At 44.1% G+C, this 19,734-nt stretch overlaps 1 pseudogene; it reads right to left on the reverse strand.

Moving 5' to 3' along the window:
- Positions 1-9,639: 9,639 nt before the first annotated feature.
- Positions 9,640-14,036, reverse strand: LOC133229486 (killer cell immunoglobulin-like receptor 2DS1; annotated as a pseudogene).
- Positions 14,037-19,734: the final 5,698 nt, after the last annotated feature.

The raw sequence follows: 19,734 nt of genomic DNA on the forward strand, positions 1-19,734 counted from the left end.
TCCCCAGGTAGGGAAGATCCCCTGAAGAAGCAAATGGCAACCCCGTCCAGTATTCTTGCCTGGAGAATCCCATGGACAGAGGAGCCTGGTGAGCTACAGTCCGTGGGGTCGCAAAGAGTCGGACACGACTGAGTGACTAACAGTGACACAGGTAACAAGTGATGGAGCCACTTGACTGAAAAGAAGGAAATAAAGCTTGAACATGGCTCCTTTGTTAGCTAACCTACATCAAATGTGTGACAAGGTCCAGGTGGCCCTGCCTGATGAGCAGATCCTTCCCTGGGGTCAGGTCTAGAGGGCGGTCCTGCAGATCCTGTTGTTAAGGGCCAGTTGGAGATGCCAGGAGCCAGCTTGTAGGGGAGGGTCTGTGGGCTTCAGCCTCTTGCTCCCCTCTCATGATAGAAATGGCACCCAGTGGGCCTAGCTCCCAGCTCCCAGACTTCACAATGTGCCTTCAGGTCCAGAGTCCAGAGGTGGGCTAACCTCTGGGGAGAGTGAAGATGAGTATCAAGGCCAATAGGAAGACCTGGGATCCACAGGGCACACGGCTCTCACTGCATCGACAGGGGACTCACCCCAGCCCCCAGTGTCATCTGCATCAGCCCCAACTACTCTGCTCAATAGAGAAATAAGGGATGGGGAAGACCCACCCACAGCTGCCCAGATCCTGAGACTGACACAGAACCCTAGAAGAAAACCACATCAGAGATGGCTTGTCCTGATGGACCCCACACTCCTTGCACCTTCATGCAGGGAACCTGGTCAGTGATGCGAGGATCCCCCGATTTCCACCATAACCCTCTCCAACCGTGTCTTTCTGGATTCACTGAGACTCAGGAGGTTGAGGAGTGTGGGGCACATGGCTCGGCTTCTGTGAGACAGGAGGCAGAACTGAGCGGAAGGTGGGCGGTGTTGGTACATTTCGCCTGGCTCATGTCACATGGGAAGATGACCAGCCTCTTCTCATGCCAGGGATGGAAGTCCGACTTGAGCCGCATCACGGAGCACACCTCATGATCCAAACATCACTTTTTGTTTCCCTAAACACTGTTAACCTAAGAAGATTCAAACAGATCTTACCGCCTTTAGGAAGTAGAAATGGTGATTCAGTGTATACCATGCAGGATGCTTTTCCCAAGCTCTTGATAAATCTCATTAACCTTAACTCTTTGCAGAAGAGAAATCACATGTTCCCTCCTCGTATGTCAGGCTCTGTGCAGGTTGCCAATTAAAAACTCATTAATAGAGACTTTTATTCTGCATTCTTATGAGAGGACCAGACTTGCAAATTATGGTTCTCTGAAAATATTTAAAAATTCTACATCGTAATATGTGTGTTTAAGAAACTAACTGTGTTAATTTCAGGTGTACAACAAAGTGACTCAGTTATACATGTACATACATCTATTGCTTTTCAAGTTCTTTTCCCACTTAGGGAGTTACAGAATATTAAGTAGAATTCTCTGTTTTATACAGTAGGTTCTTGTGGTCATGCATTTTAAATATAGCCGTGTGTATATGTAAGTCCCAAACTTCCAATCTAACCTCCTCCTGACACTATCTCCCTTGGTAACATTAAGTTCATTCTTTGTGAGTCTGTGTTGTAAATAAGTTCATTTTTTTAGATGTCACAAATAAATGATATCATGTGATATTTGTCTTTCTCTGACTCTTCTTCATCTGAAATTATTTCGTGACTGTGAGTGGAAACTTTGCACACACAACACTCTCTCTATCTCTCTTTCTTCCTCCCTTTCCAATCCAAGGACCACACATGTGCACAAAGATAATGTGTGTAAAGATGACTGTGGTGTTTTTTTGGGAGGGGGATTTGTTCTGCCTTCAAAGGTGGACAACCTTGCTTACTAGATACTCATGAACACAAAATATGTCAAGTAGAGACTTCCAAGCTCCAGAATGCTTGAGTGAGGGGTGTGTCCGCAGCAATCAACTCCAAACTGGGGCAAAATTGCCCAGCTGTTTCAGGACTCCAAGGGCAGACATACATCCAGTTCAGCTGTTGTTCATAGACAGGAAAGAACCTCAGTAAGGGCAGCGATTCCACACAATTTTACTGGGGTTGGGGGTTGTTAAGATTAGTGATGCTCCCTAAGTAATAAATCTGGTCTCCTCTTGATCATTATGTATGTAATGGAGTAACAGTACAGTCAACTTTCTTAAAATTTCCTCTTATTTACTTAATATCATGTTTCAGAATTGATCTGTATTCTTTGTCATTTCAGTTTGTGCATTTTTACTGCCATGTATTGTTTCATTGCAGATATAGATACCACAAATTTTAAAAAATTAAAAAAAATTATTGAAGTATAGTTCATTTCTGCTGTACAGCAAATTGATTCAGCTTGACATATATATTTTTTCCATTGTGATTTATGGCAAGATACTGAATAAAATTCCCTGTGCCATACTGTAGACCTCATTCTTTATCCATTCTATGTATAAATAGATTTCATCTGCTAATCCCAAGATCACAGTTCTTCCCTCCTTGGCGACCACAAGCCTATTCTCTATGAGTTTGTTCCTGTTTCATTGATATGTTCCTTTTAGATTCCACACATGGGTGATATCACAGAAAATTGTCTTTCTCTTTCTGTCTACTTCACTTAATATGTTATTCTCCAGGTTCACCCATGCTGCTGCAAATGGCATGATTTCATTTTTTTAATGTCTGAGTGGTATTCCATTCTCTGTGCGTATAAGCATATACATCTTCTTTATCCATTCATCTGTTGATGGACAATTAGGCTGTTCCCATGTCATGGATATTGTAAGTTTTGTTGCTATAGACATAGGGGTGTATGAATCTTTTCAAGGTATAGTTTTTTTTTCTTCCAGATATATGCTAGGGACTGGAATTGTTGGATCATATGGAAACTGTTTTTACTTTTTTTGAGGAACTTCCATACTGTTTTCTACAGTGGCTGCACCAGTTTCCACTCCTCCAACAGTGTAAGAGGGATTCCCTCTTCTCCACACTCTGTCCAGCATGTTATTCATCAACTGTCTAATGATGGCCATTCTGATCGGTGTGAGGTGGTGCCTCCTTGCAGTGTCGATTTGCCTTTCTCTGCTAATGAGCAATGCTGAGCATCTTTTCATATGCCTGTTGGCCATCTGCGTATCTTCTTTTAAACCACAGGTATCAATTGTGAGAGTGACGTCTATGGATTTTGTCTAAAATGAATGACGTCTCTGCTAATGTCTCATGAACGTGCTCTGAGTCCAACCTCACGTTGTTTGTCAAGGGACAGAGTGATGAGGTCCTCAGGAAAGGAAGAGTGACTTTATTTGGAAAGCCAGCAGACCAAGGAGATTGTGAACTTGTGCCCCAAAGAATCATATTACCTGAGTTAGATGGGCTTTTTGGGGAGTGAGAGGGATGTTCCAACAGTGTTTACTGAATGTAAAATAACCCTAGCCCATGGGGAAGAAAATTCCAGAAAAGAGAACAATACCGATTAAACACCCATGTGTGAACTCACACTTTCACACTTATACACACATACACACACACACACATACACACACACTAAAAGAGGAGGATGTTTTGCTTTTTGTTGCAGTGTTTTAATTAACTAGTTAATGGCTGTGCTGGGTCTTTGTTACTGTGCACAGGCTTTCTCTAGTTGTGGGAAGAGGGGCTGCTCTTTTCTGTGTGCAGGGTCTCTTTTCGCTGTGGTTTCTCTTGTTGTGGAGCGCCCATTCTAGGCACATGAGCTTGAGGCCCACAGGCTTAACAGCCCTGAGGCATGTGGAATCTTCTCGGTCTTGGGATTGGGCCTGTGTCCCCCACATGGGCAGGCAGATTTCCAAGCACTGGACCACCAGGGAAGCCCGGTTGCAAGCTTTTTTCCCCCCTAATTTATTTATGTTTAATTAAGGGCAATTATAATACTGTGATGGTTTCTGCCATGCATCAACACGGATCAGCCATAGCTATACTTATGTCCCCTCCACTGGGGAAATCTTTTAATTCTGGAATCCTTTGTTCTTGAAGCTGTCCATGCAGGTCTGGTCATAATGTCCCTTTAAGCCCCTAACAAGACAAAAGGTTCTGTCCTTTCTGTCACTTTTTATCTCTATACGAATGGGAAATTGTTATACCTTTTAAGTTCAGAGCCTTGAGAATAGTCTGACTCTTTCTGATCCCATGGGCTGTGACCTGCCAGGCTCCTCTGTCCATGGGGGTTCTCCAGGCAAGAATTCTGGGGTGGGTTGCTATTTCCATTTTCAGGAGATCTTCCCAACCAAGGGATTGAGTCAGGTTTCCTGTATTGCAGGCAGATTCTTTATCATCTGTGTCACTAGGAAAGCCCACCAGTAAAATAATGGGATTCAATATTTCCTCCCACAGTTAACATTGCCATTGTTTCCCATTTACTTTTATCATGGACATGGTGGGATTTTGGCATCATGCTTTCACTCTCAGTGTAGCATAACACTGACGTGGAATATACCATAAATTTAAAAATAGAAGTATGAATACAATGCTAGATTTCTAATTAAAAAAAAAGGTATGCAACAAGCAAAGAAGATTTACTGTATAGCATGGAGAACTATAGTCAATATCTTGTAATAACCTAAAATGGAAAATAATCTGAAAAATAATATATGGTGTTTGTATAACTGAAAATCACATTGCTGTGCAACTGAAACATTGTAAGTCAACTATACTTCAATAAAATATGTATATGATGAGATTAAAAAATGGAACCAGTAAATAAATAAATTTTAAAACAAGATGAAAGAAAATGAAGTCACTCAGCCGTGTCTGACTCTATGCAACCCTATGGACTGTAGGCTGGCAGGCTCCAATGTTCATGGGATTTTGCATGCAAGAACACTGGAATGCACTGCCATTTCCTTCTCCAAATAGTGCAGGCCAACTGCAGCATACTCCCTGATGGTCTGTGTACTCACTCTCACATTCCAACTCTGCATACAGTGTATTCACATGGGCACCCTGAGCTTCCCAAAAGAGTCTCAGCCCAGATGGTGGGTTTGTGGAAGGTCCCTGGAAGGAAATCAGAGGCTGAGTCCCAGGACTTCCCCACCCCTCACTCCCCAGCTCATCTCATGAGCCCTTCCAGGTTTCACCAGCATCACTCTAGAATCCCAGTGCCCTGCCTTGCCCCCACCAAGTTCCTGGGAATCAAGTGAGAGGACTCACCTGCAGGGTTCGGGGTCCTCTGGCCCAGACTCAGCCCTCAAGTGAAAGATTTGCCGCCAAAAGCTTGGGCTAATTCTCTCCCCATCAGGATCCCTGGCCCCTCACGCTGTCTGAACCCTGAGGTTCCCATGAACTGGGGGCAGGGTGGGTGTCCCATGCCCTCCTGTGGTGCCCTCCCTGCTCTGCACAACTGGCCGAGGAAGAAAAGCTAAGAGAAGATGGAAGACATGTCTGCAGCTCTGAGTGCCCAGCTGCCCCCCTCCCTGCTCTGTACAGATGAGGAGACCACGGGGCCCTAGAGGACAAACAGGATGTGGTCCCTGGGGGGCTGCTGCCGCCCCTCAGGACTCCCACAGCCATAGACTCACAACAGGGTGTGGCCCCTCTCTGGACCCAGTGCTGATGTCTCCAGACAGGGCTCAGGAGGCATCTCACCCAGACATGAGGTCTCAGCTCTTTCTCTTTCTGCCTGGTCTAATCCCCTGCTCCAGAGGGTGGGACCCAGGTTCTCATTCTGAATCAGCCCTGGACAGTTTGGCTCCAAATAGGACTCAGAACTTTATTTTCCCTGTCCCCTCCAGAAATGGAATTTACCTCTCATCTTGGGTCATTTCATAAATTATTGCAGAGCACCTACTATGTACCAGGCATTGGTGCCACACAGCAGAAATACACCCATGACCTAGGTTAACCCATCTTCTGTAGTTGGTTGAAGAACTTAGATTCTGCAGAATATAGGCATCAAATGCTAACATTCAATTATTTTTTTAAAAGAAGATATATAAGAATAACTGGGGTGCATGTCTACACTGTGAACATTCAGAAAAAGGAAGATTATGATATCTGGTACCTGCACCTAAAGGCCAAAAACAAATAAGGATAATTAGGGGGGGAAAATGGAAACAGTGATAGTAGCAACACAGGAGCCCCAGAATGTCTTCACTTTAAGCAATCTTGACATTTCTTGGTAAAAGAGTTCTTGGGTGGTTTAGTTCTAAGCCAGGAGAGACTTCACACACACAGAGCTCAATGAGCAACTAAGGCTCCGTGGAGCTTGATTTTCATCCCATTGGCCAGCTCAGTTCACACCGGGGTCCTCATGGTGTTATCCTCTTCAGGCCCCCGCTTGGTTTAGCCAAGCCACATTGTGCCAACAGTTGATAACTTAAAAGGCACAAGACTCTCAAATCCTTGGCTTTGGTGAAAAGAAGCAAAAAAGACAAAACATGCAAATATTGATGGATTAACATAACATGTGCAAAGCCTCCCTGGGGCAACTGTTCTCTCTGTAGCCCTCAGTGATCTGGAGTGGAATGACCAGTAGAATTCTCTCTGATTATGGGAATTTTAAAACATCTGCTCTGTCCAGCACCATGGCACCTGGCCACATGATGCTACTGAGCACTTGAAATGTGGTGGGTGTGACTAAAGAACTTAATGGTTTACTTCATATACACGTAGAGTCATTGTCTGTACCACGTGGCTGGGTAAGTACTTTATCGGCCAGTGCAGATCCAGACTGAGGGGGATCTTGTTGTCCTGCTTGTACCCCTGGAATCCCAGCACCCTCAGTGCACACGGCTGGGAAAAAGTTGAGGGGCCTTCCCCGATGGCTCAGTGGTAAAGAATCCTCCTGCCAATGCAAGAGACATGAGAGACGTAGGTTCGATCCCTGGGTCAAGAAGGTCCCCTAGAGAAGGGAATGGCAACCCACTCCAGGATTCTTACTGGGAGAATCCCATGCACAGAGGAGCCTAGCGAGCTACACAACGTCATGGGTTCGCAAAGAGTCGGACATGACTGATCGACTTAGCATGAAGACACACACAGCCTCCTGTGGCAAGTGGCACCACACTGGATATCTCAAACAGAATATACTTCATCTTTTATTTGGACAACTTGCATTGCTTTTGTTATTGTTTCATGGAAAGCATTTTTTTTTTTTTTTGGTATTATTTATTTTATTTTATTTATTTTTTTTTTATTTTTTTATTCTTCCAATTTTATTTTATTTTTAAACTTTACATAATTGTATTAGTTTTGCCAAATATCAAAATGAATCCGCCACAGGTATACATGTGTTCCCCATCCCGAACCCTCCTCCCTCCTCCCTCCCCATACCATCCCTCTGGGCCGTCCCAGTGCACCAGCCCCAAGCATCCAGCATCATGCATCGAACCTGGACTGGCAACTCGTTTCCTACATGATATTTTACATGTTTCACTGCCATTCTCCCACATCTTCCCACCCTCTCCCTCTCCCACAGAGTCCATAAGACTGTTCTATACATCAGTGTCTCTTTTGCTGTCTCGTACACCGGGTTATTGTTACCATCTTTCTAAATTCCATATATATGCGTTAGTATACTGTATTTATGTTTTTCCTTCTGGCTTACTTCACTCTGTATAATAGGCTCCAGTTTCATCCACCTCATTAGAACTGATTCAAATGTATTCTTTTTAATGGCTGAGTAATACTCCATTGTGTATATGTACCACAGCTTTCTTATCCATTCATCTGCTGATGGACATCTAGGTTGCTTCCACGTCTTGGCTATTATAAACAGTGCTGCGATGAACATTGGGGTACACGTGTCTCTTTCCCTTCTGGTTTCCTCAGTGTGTATGCCCAGCAGTGGGGTTGCTGGATCATAAGGCAGTTCTATTTCCAGTTTTTTAAGGAATCTCCACACTGTTCTCCATAGTGGCTGTACTAGTTTGCATTCTCACCAACAGTGTAAGAGGGTTCCCTTTTCTCCACACCCTCTCCAGCATTTATTATTTGTAGACTTTTGGATCGCAGCCATTCTGACTGGTGTGAAATGGTACCTCATAGTGGTTTTGATTTGCATTTCTCTGATAATGAGTGATGTTGAGCATCTTTTCATGTGTTTGTTAGCCATCTGTATGTCTTTTTTGGAGAAATGTCTATTTAGTTCTTTGGCCCATTTTTTGATTGGGTCGTTTATTTTTCTGGAGTTGAGCTGTAGGAGTTGCTTGTATATTTTTGAGATTAGTTGTTTGTCAGTTGCTTCATTTGCTATTATTTTCTCCCATTCTGAAGACTGTCTTTTCACCTTGCTAATAGTTTCCTTTGATGTGCAGAAGCTTTTAAGGTTAATTAGGTCCCATTTGTTTATTTTTGCTTTTATTTCCAATATTCTGGGAGGTGGGTCATAGAGGATCCTGCTGTGATGTATGTCGGAGAGTGTTTTGCCTATGTTCTCCTCTAGGAGTTTTATAGTTTCTGGTCTTACGTTTAGATCTTTAATCCATTTTGAGTTTATTTTTGTGTATGGTGTTAGAAAGTGGTCCAGCTTCATTCTTTTACAAGTGGTTGACCAGATTTCCCAGCACCACTTGTTAAAGAGATTGTCTTTAATCCATTGTATATTCTTGCCTCCTTTGTCGAAGATAAGGTGTCCATATGTGCATGGATTTATCTCTGGGCTTTCTATTTTATTCCATTGATCAATATTTCTGTCTTTGTGCCAGTACCATACTGTCTTGATAACTGTGGCTTTGTAGTAGAGCCTGAAGTCAGGTAAGTTGATTCCTCCAGTTCCATTCTTCTTTCTCAAGATCGCTTTGGCTATTCGAGGTTTTTTGTATTTCCATACAAATTGTGAAATTATTTGTTCTAGCTCTGTGAAGAATACTGTTGGTAGCTTGATAGGGATTGCGTTGAATCTATAAATTGCTTTGGGTAGTATACTCATTTTCACTATATTGATTCTTCCAATCCATGAACATGGTATATTTCTCCATCTATTAGTGTCCTCTTTGATTTCTTTCACCAGTGTTTTATAGTTTTCTATATATAGGTCTTTAGTTTCTTTAGGTAGATATATTCCTAAGTATTTTATTCTTTCCGTTGCAATGGTGAATGGAATTGTTTCCTTAATTTCTCTTTCTGTTTTCTCATTATTAGTGTATAGGAATGCAAGGGATTTCTGTGTGTTGATTTTATATCCTGCAACTTTACTGTAGTCATTGATTATTTCCAGTAATTTTCTGGTGGACTCTTTAGGGTTTTCTATGTAGAGGATCATGTCATCTGCAAATAGTGAGAGTTTTACTTCTTCTTTTCCAATTTGGATTCCTTTTATTTCTTTTTCTGCTCTGATTGCTGTGGCCAAAACTTCCAAAACTATGTTGAATAGTAATGGTGAAAGTGGGCACCCTTGTCTTGTTCCTGACTTTAGAGGAAATGCTTTCAATTTTTCACCATTGAGGATAATGTTTGCAGTGGGTTTGTCATATATAGCTTTTATTATGTTGAGGTATGTTCCTTCTATTCCTGCTTTCTGGAGAGTTTTTATCATAAATGGATGTTGAATTTTGTCAAAGGCTTTCTCTGCATCTATTGAGATAATCATATGGTTTTTATTTTTCAATTTGTTAATGTGGTGTATTACATTGATTGATTTGCGGATATTGATAGCAGTCTGCACATGTCAATCTTAAACTTCCAGTCTATCTCTCCCCCTCATCCTTCCCCTCTGTAACTCTGTTTGTTCTGTAAGTCTACAAATCTGTTTCTGTCTTGTAAACAAGTTTATTTTTGTAAACTATTACTGAACACAGGTTTTTTTTAATTGGCTTTCTTTTATTTTAAACTGAATAATTTGAAGACTCAACTTCTAAATTTTTATGCTTTACTGGAATTTTCAAAAAAGTAGGATAATTATGGTAACCTACCCTGTATGTGCAATTGATCAGAATAAATTCTCCCAAAAGGTTAGATAGTTAAAATAGAGTATTAGAAAGGCCAGGAATTACTAAGAGGTGGTGGGATTTTTGAAGTCGATCCTATAATTCTTGGACTCCACTCTTAACTTCAGAGCTGCTGGGCTGCTTTGGAGGATGAGAAGGAGTGCCCTTTAAAAAGAGGGCACATCCTTTAAAAAGAGATGTAGCTCTTCAATTTATAACACTCTGTGTGCTCAAAGGATGGGGCCAGGTCAGGGTCAGCATGGTCTTGGTTTACATCGAATTCCTCATAGATACGGGTCTTGGCGACGAGGTGCAAGAGGCCCAGGGGAGTGGGAGTGAACACTGTCTGAGAGAGGGTCCTGTGATCCACGTGGGTGAATATCACATCCTCTGCTTATGGGTCCTGAAGGAAGGAGATGTGAATGATGGAATGAAATGTGATCTTCGAAGGCTGGGGCATTGGGCATTGGAGGGGCTCGGGCTATGGCAAGGGTTTAGTCTGGGAGGACTCACCTCACCATTCACTGTTCTGTCTTCTTTGGGCTCTCCTTCCATGACAGCAACATATGAGAATGGAAGAGAGTCAAGACTCTTGGGATGGGGGTGATTCTTGTAGACCTCTATATCTTTGTCGGGACATCAAAGCCAAAAAAAGCAGGGTTGTGCCCCAGGTTGCTGAGTCTGTCTACTCCACTAAATTAAAAAAAAAAAAAAAAGTCAACATCCCATATACAAGCCCAGCCACTGACGGACTCTCTCAGGAATCTGTGGAAATCCACGGAGCCCATCCTACATCTCCTGTTATGGACCATTCTCTAATGTGTATCAGCAGATTCCCAAGATCATAGAGTGGAGAAGAACAGATTGCTGTGGTTGGAGGGAAGAACAGGCCTTAGAATGTCCCTGGTGGCCCAGGGATTAAGGGTCAACCTTCCAGTGCAGAGAGTGTGCATTCTATCCTGGGTGTGAGAACTGAGATCCCACATGCCTTGAAGCAACTATCCTCAATGCTGCAACTGCTGAGCCCGCGAGCTCTGGAGCCTTGAACGGCACCCCAGCACAGCAGTGAGGATCCCTCATGCTGCAGCTGAGACCTGATGCAGCTAAGAATAAATTAACACATATTTTCATAAAAAGAACAGGGTTCCATAGTTCTCTGGAAGATATTCATTCAGGGTTTACAACAATGGAAATCAGTTTTTAACCTACAGGAAGTGAAACGCCATTCTCTGCTATGAGCCCACCTCCCCCTGTGTCAGATTACGCTGTGCTTCCCTCCTTCACACTTATGATTTTGCGTAGAACACCAGTGACAGTTTGGCTCTTCATACTTACTTTATGGGTAACCAGTGACAGACAAGAACAGTGAGGAAGATGCTGGTATAGATGAAGGCTACGGAGAGCCTAAGGAGAAGGTGCAGCTGGCTGGAGTGGCCTTGAGGAAGCTGTGATTCTGCCAACAAGCCAACGGAAGAAGGTCTGGTTATTCATTGCATACACCCTGCCCCTACACACAGGAGTTATTGTATCCTTGTGTCAAAGTGCGTCAGCATCTCTCAACCTGATCATTATGGTCTCCACCTCCCAGGAGGTACCAAAGCATCCAGGAGAGATGTTAGCAGTGGATGAACTAAGGAGGCCATGCAAGACCAGCAGCAGTCTGAAACCAGGTCCCCCTGGTTCCCATGCAGTTTTTCTCTGCTGCCCCATATGACAAGGCATGGTGATTTTGCATGAATGGGGACTGCTTTAATCCTGCATATATTTCCCCCTCCATCCACATATACCTGGAATGGAATCCTCAAGAAGACACGACACTTCTATTTCTGAACTGTGAAATGTTTAGTTCATAAAATACTAACAGAGGAATAGCACATATTGAAGGTGCTCCCTAAAACTCTCCCCTTGTCCCCCCCCGCCATCCTTCCCCAAAGATCCTGGTGGAGGGAGGGTAAGCATCTCCCTTAAGCATGGGGTCAAGTCACTCTGTGTCACTCTGTTCAATTTAGAAATTCCCAGTCCCAGAGAATGAGAAACTCAATACCCCCTCTGGTTCTCATACGGACTATGATCTCAAATGCTGACATGACAGGGACGTTGTGGAGCCCAAAGTCACAGAAATGGGAGGTAGTAGAACCAACACTCACACAGGGACCCTTTTCTTCTCAGAAATTTGCTGAGCAGGAAACCGTCTTGCTTACCTTCAGTGGTGTGTGGATCCATGGTTGATGGGCATGTCCTTGTAGTGGATCCTAGGGGAAAAAAGCCAGAAGGGGTGAACAGTAACCTTCCTCGCCTCCCCCCCCCATAGGAGGCCTCTTGTTTCTGGAAGGTTGGCCTCCTGCCTGTCCTTGACTCTGTCATCTCTCAGAGCACTGATGGGGGAAAGGAGATCTGGCCCCTCCTCATCAATGCATTGAGTAGACCTTCCATCCCGGAGAAGAGATGGTGGAAGGAGGCGTGAAGGATATGCCTGGTGATGAAAGACAGCTATAAGCAAGAGACATCCTCTCTGCACCAGGAATGAGTATCTATGCTCCTTAATTGGAAAATCACCTGTATGTCATAGGTGCTATTGGGAAATATTAAGAGCAAGGGGCCAATGCAATCTTCATCCTCCCAAATGAGCCCACCCACTCCTCCTCCTGGGTCCACCTGGAACCTTTTCTTTATTTGCCTGGATAGACAGGACTCTGATGTGGAGCATCCATACAGGAGGTGCAAGAGGGTTGAGATGCCATCTACCATCTCTCTTCCTCTCTGGTTCTCATCGCCTCCATTTCTCCAGAAGCCCTAAGGTCCCCTGATGCCAGCATGGATCCCTTGAGGTAGAGCTCAGTGATACAGTAAGATGTTGTGGGAAAAGTCAAACTGCCTTTTGGGCCACCACAATGTGATTTAGTGTATTGTAAAGCATGGGACTCTTCATGGGGTTCTGGAGGCAAGAATACTGCACAACAAAACTGACCACATTTTGTCAGAACTCTTCACTATGACCCGTCAGGCTTGGGTGGCCCTGCTCGACATGGCTCATAGCTTCATTGAGTTGCACAAGCCCCTTCACCATGACAAAGTTGCGATCCATGAGGGGAAAAAGTGAAGGACAGAGAAGTTTGTCGTGCAGGACAGAGGAGTCTGTTGTGCTGCAGTCCATGGGGTCACAAAGAGTGAGACGCATCTTAGCGACTGAACAGGAACAACAAAGCATGGGCCAGGAAGAGGTTCCTCACCTGTGACAGACAGGAATAGTTGGTCGCTGAAGTCTGACCACGAGTAGGGAGAGCGAGTGAAGGAGCCGTAGCACCTGTAGACCCCGCTGTGTGCTGGGGTCCCAGGACCCAGAGGGAACTCTGCCTGGAGTGCTCCATGGGAGCCCCACCCTCCAGCGAGCAGTCGCCCAAGTTCGTCCCACTCCATGAGCAGATGAAACTGGTTAAAGGCGCTTTCAGAGCTGCAGACCAAGGTCACATTCTCCCCTGACCTCACCACCGGCCCCTCTGGGCTGAGAGAGAGGGTTTTTTGGACAGACCTAGAAGAAGGAGAGGCACTTTCGTGAGACAGTCTCTTCCTGAATCCCACGTCCTTCACCCCTGAACTGAGAATTCACACCCTTGGTTCTTCTCAACTCTCTCTCTCTCTCTTGCTCTCACTCTGTAATTCTCCCCTATCTCTCTCCTACTTTCTCTCTCTAGGTCTCTGAAATTGCCTCCCTCCTAATAGTTTTCCTTCTTGTATTTTTTTTTTTTAACTCTCTCTACTTCTCCTTGGATTGGTTGATTTGATCTGTCTTCTTTGATTCTGAGGTGCTCATTCTCTATCTCGTCTCTATCTTTCAGCATTATTCATCTATCTATTCTACTATCTGTTTATATCTCCATCCACCGTTCTATCTACCCATCTTATTATCTATCTATATATCCATCCATCGTTCCACCATCTATCTACCTTTCTATGTATGTATCTATCTACCTATTTTATCATCTATGTATATGTTCATCCATCATTTTACCTATCTATCTATCATCTATTTCCACTTTCATGACTTCCTCTGCTTCTCTGTCTCTCTGGGTCTCTTTTGTTATCCCTATTATCCACCCCACATCACCATCTTTCTCAATCTTTACACCCATCCACCCTTACAAGTCTCTTATTTTTAGGGCTTCTCTGTCCCATCCTTTTTTTTTTTTTAATTTTATTTTATTTTTAAACTTTACAATATTGTATTAGTTTTGCCAAATATCGAAATGAATCCACCACAGGTATACCTTTGTTCCCCATCCTGAACCCTCCTCCCTCCTCCCTCCCCATACCCTCCCTCTGGGTCGTCCCAGTGCACCAGCCCCAAGCATCCAGTATCGTGCATCGAACCTGGACTGGCGACTCATTTTATACATGATATTATACATGTTTCACTGCTATCCTCCCAAATCTCCCCACCCTCTCCCTCTCCCACAGAGTCCATAAGACTGATCTATACATCAGTGTCTCTTTTGCTGTCTCGTACACAGGGTTATTGTTACCATCTTTCTAAATTCCATATATATGCGTTAGTATACTGTATTGGTGTTTTTCTTTCTGGCTTACTTCACTCTGTATAATAGGTTCCAGTTTCATCCATCTCATTAGAACTGATTCAAATGTATTCTTTTTAATGGCTGAGTAATACTCCATTGTGTATATGTACCACAGCTTTCTTATCCATTCATCTGCTGATGGGTATCTAGGTTGCTTCCATGTCCTGGCTATTATAAACAGTGCTGCGATGAACATTGGGGTACACGTGTCTCTTTCCTTTCTAGTTTCCTCAGTGTGTATGCCCAGCAGTGGGATTGCTGGATCATAAGGCATTTCTATTTCTAGTTTTTTAGGGAATCTCCACACTGTTCTCCATAGTGGCTTTACTAGTTTGCATTCCCACCAACAGTGTAAGAGAGTTCCCTTTTTCTCCACACCATCTCCAGTATTTATTGCTTGTAGACTTATGGATCGCAGCCATTCTGACTGGCGTGAAATGGTACCTCATAGTGGTTTTGATTTGCATTTCTCTGATAATGAGTGATGTTGAGCATCTTTTCATGTGTTTGTTAGCCATCTGTATGTCTTCTAAATTGAAAGCATTTCCTCTAAAGTCAGGAACAAGACAAGGGTGCCCACTTTCACCATTACTATTCAACATAGTTTTGGAAGTTTTGGCCACAGCAATCAGAGCAGAAAAAGAAATAAAAGGAATCCAAATTGGAAAAGAAGAAGTAAAACTCTCACTGTTTGCAGATGACATGATCCTCTACATAGAAAACCCTAAAGACTCCACCAGAAAATTACTAGAACTAATCAATGATTATAGTAAAGTTGCAGTATATAAAATCAACACACAGAAATCCCTTGCATTTCTATACACTAATAATGAGAAAACTGAAAGAGAAATTAAGGAAACAATTCCATTCACCATTGCAATGGAAAGAATAAAATACTTAGGAATATATCTACCTAAAGAAACTAAAGACCTATATATAGAAAACTATAAAACACTGGTGAAAGAAATCAAAGAGGACACTAATAGTTGGAGAAATAGACCATGTTCATGGATTGGAAGAATCAATATAGTGAAAATGAGTATACTACCCAAAGCAATTTATAGATTCAGTGCAATCCATATCAAGCTACCAATGGTATTCTTCACAGAGCTAGAACAAATAATTTCACAATTTATATGGAAATACAAAAAACCTCGAATAGCCAAAGTGATCTTGAGAAAGAAGAATGGAACTGGAGGAATCAACCTACCCGACTTCAGGCTCTACTACAAAGCCACAGTTGTCAAGACAGTATGGTACTGGCACAAAGACAGAAATATTGATCAATGGAACAAAATAGAAAGCCCAGAGATAAATCCACACACATATGGACACCTTATCTTTGACAAAGGAGGCAAGAATATACAATGGATTAAAGACAATCTCTTTAACAAGTGGTGCTGGGAAAACTGGTCAACCATTTGTAAAAGAATGAAACTAGAACACTTTCTAACACCATACACAAAAATAAACTCAAAATGGATTAAAGATCTCATCGTAAGACCAGAAACTATAAAACTCCTAGAGGAGAACATAGGCAAAACACTCTCCGACATACATCACAGCAGGATCCTCTATGACCCACCTCCCAGAATATTGGAAATAAAAGCAAAAATAAACAAACGGGACCTAATTAAAATTAAAAGCTTCTGCACAACAAAGGAAACTATAAGCTAGGTGAAAAGACAGCCTTCAGAATGGGAGAAAATAATAGCAAATGAAGCAACGGACAAACAACTAATCTCAAAAATATACAAGCAACTCCTACAGCTCAACTCCAGAAAAATAAATGACCCAATCAAAAAATGGGCCAAAGAACCATCCCTTCTTTCTCATTAATTCTCTATCCCTTTTTCTATTTACCTTTATTTTTTCATGTTTCTCCCACAGCCCCCAGTCCCTCTGGCTTATTTTCTGTGTGTGTGCACAGCAACTGTGTTTCTGCCTCTGCTTTTCATTGACTCTGTTTTCTCTCTGATTCCATCTCTCTGTGGGCTTTGACCATGATAATCTTACAGCGTTTGGTGTGACCTTGCACGTGGGCTTGAAAATACCGCATGAGAACTCATGAAACACACAACATACAGGAGCTGGCGTTTGGCTCCGTCACCAGGGACCTTGGTGTCCTGGGGCACAGTGTGGCTCAACCACCTGGAACGAAGCCACATCTGAGTGAACACAGTATCTGTGCCTCACCCGGGGCATGGGGACACAGGGCTCCTGGGGAAACAGCCTGAGACAGATCAACCTGGTCATGAAGTCCTGGGTAGATACATGGTGTATCCTTGGGTTCTTTGAGTAAAGAAGAGAGTGTAGAGTTAAAATGGAAACCAGGCTCCTAAACTGTTTCTTGTCTCTGAGCAAAGTCAGGGTGGAAAGGCACCCTCTCTGCTACCTTTCTGTCTGTGTCTCTTACTTCACTCTTTATCTCCATCTCTGAGTTCCTCTCTCTCAGCCCCTGCCCCTGTCTTCTCTGTCATATCAGGTGGTCTATACTTGCTTCTCCTCTATCTTTGCCTCTCGGATGCAACTCTCACCAAGTCAGTTTCTCTCCATGAAAAGCACTCTTCTCTCATCTCCCACACCACCACCTGGGGCTTCCACGTCCTGGTACATCCAGTCTGTATGCCAGCTCTTGACATTCTCACCTGTGATCACCATGTCCAGAGGGTCACTGAGGGGCTGACCACTCAGAGTGGGAGAGATCGAAAGCACAGAACATCTGCAGGAAAACCTCCTCATCTCAAGGTCACCTGCTTACCAACCTTAGTTCCACATGCGGTTTCATTTCCCTTGGAATGGGACGTAGCAATCGTAGATTTGGGATTTTAGGATGCGGGCATCACGGGGCACCATCATTCTGCCCACTGTGGGACCCAATCTCCTCTGTTAAATATACTTTTATTTAGAATGCCTGGAGCACTTCCTGTCGTTCTGACTGGACCCTGACTCACACTCCCACCGGAAATCTCTGGGGTCTGGGGGACTCGGACAATGGGTGGCCTCTCTGGAAGAGAGCTCTCTGGCCTGTGATCACAATCTCCAGGGTTCACTGGGTTTTGATCACGCAGGGGGGAGATGACTGTAGTGACCATGACACCTGTAGGTCCCCACGTGTGCTTCGGTCATGGGGTCCATGACGAAGTCCTTCCAGAATATGATGCCCTGGAGCTCAGCGACAACAGTTCTGTCACCCTTGTGCAGCCTGAAGCTGTCAAATCCGAGAGGGGAGTGACACCAGAGAGTCACATGCTGTCTTTGAGGAATCACAGGGCTTGGACAGGCTGACAGGGAGGGCTTGTAGTGATCACCTGGGGGGAAAGAATGCATGGTTTACAGTAGAAAATGGGGAACCCCTTCCTCTCACTGGGCTCAGATGACCCACCCTTTCCCATATCTTTAAGACTCCTTTTCAAACCAGGAGAACCCATGCTCCATGGAGATTCCCACACCACAGAGGCATAGCACACCCTACATGAAAAACATCTGCTGAGAATTTTGAGAGTGTGTGTGTGCTCAGCCATGTCTGTGACCCCATGGACTGTAGCCCACCAGGCTCCTCTGTGCATGGGGATTCTCCAAGCAAGAATACTGAAGTGGGTTGCCATTTCCTTCTCCAGAGGATCTTCCAACCCCAAGATTGGACCCACATCTTCTGCAGCACCTGCAGTGCAGGCAGGTTATTCACCACTGAGCTACCCGGGAAGCCTGAGAATTTTGAGTGTCAACTAACAGATTCTTCCTGGATGTTGATAATGTAAAATTTGTTTTATAAAACAAGACGGAGTAGACACCCAATGGAAAAACAACCTGTGTGAGTGAAATGATGTCAGCTCACATGAGAAACACAGGACATGATGGAGCCTGTGCTAGATTAGAACCTTCTGGAATCTCAGGGGGCAGGACATAGATTCTCGTCTTCTTCTGAATGGAGGGCAGCAGCAGTTCTCTGCAATGCCTATCCATGGAACTGCTGGAGAGCTTGAGTCATCACCTTGTCCTCCAAGGGTCTGTGGTTCCTGGCCCTGCTGCCTTCCCTCAGTCTACAGTAACAGCAGTCCCTCACAGTCACCCCAGCTGTGAGCATCACAGTCTCCTGTAGGTGCCCATAGGGCTTGGCTCAGCAGAAGGAAGAGTATCTGGGGGAGGGTCTCTGGGCCAGAACTGGGGGCTAGATTTCCCTGAAAGTGTTAGTCAACCAGTCATGTCTGACTTCTTGTGACCCCATGGGCTATAGCCCACCAGACTCCTGTATCCATGGAATTGTCTAGGCAAGAATACTGGAGTGGCTTGCCATTTCCTTCTCCAGGGGATCTTCCTGACTCAGGTATCAAGCCCAGGTCTCCCTCACTGCAAGCAGACTTTTTACCATCAAAGCCACCTTGGGCTCCCATTTTCTACTTCCAAAAGACCACCCTCATATGGTTATGACTTCCCATGGTTGACCCATCACCCTACCTTCTGTACCATCTCCCTTCTTATTACAAGAGAGTCTTACTTGAGGAGGATGGCAACCACAGTTTGGGGGAAAGACTCACCCTCTTGTGCCCAGATGCTCTGGATCAAGAAGAAACCTGGAAAGAAAGACTCATGATGGATGATCCATCTCATGTCAGACCTGGCCTTCTACTCCCCCAGCCTGTTCTATGGGCCTTGTCGGCAAGGATGTTGCTCGGCCTTGATGAACCCAACCATCAAGGTCCACTTTGCCCCTGTGGAGGCAGGGCTCTCTGTTAAGGTGGACCCAGTGCTCCAGGTCAATATTTGCACCAGGCTTCATTCTGTTCCAGGACTCAACAAGACATGTCAGGCTGACGATGGCAGACAGCATGGCGCTGCTCCTAATGATCAGGAGGCAGCAGCTCTGCAGATCTGAAGAGTACACAGGATGTTATGATGACACCCAAACTAACATCGTGTGCAAGCTGACCACAGGACGGAAAGGTGACTCACACAGGCTCTTCGTACCTTAAAAAAGGCAGTGTGTGGGGGTCATGGCTGAAGGAGGAATTGGGCTTCCTGGAAAATGTTAAGTCCAGTGCTGTCTCTTCAGATTGTTTAACAAACTTGAACCACAACCTCTGACCCAACCCACCTTTGGCCACGTTTTCAAGTTTACCAAAAATGTATGCCTCAATATCTAATCTGTGACGACCTTGAGGCACTGAATTATTTTCTGTTTTCATTCTTGATATGATTTTCATAGAATTTCTTATTTCATTCCTATATTAAAAAATTTCCAAGCATTATATTT

Source organism: Bos javanicus, chromosome 18 (assembly GCF_032452875.1).
Source record: "Bos javanicus breed banteng chromosome 18, ARS-OSU_banteng_1.0, whole genome shotgun sequence".
NCBI classification, from domain to species: Eukaryota; Metazoa; Chordata; class Mammalia; order Artiodactyla; family Bovidae; genus Bos; species Bos javanicus.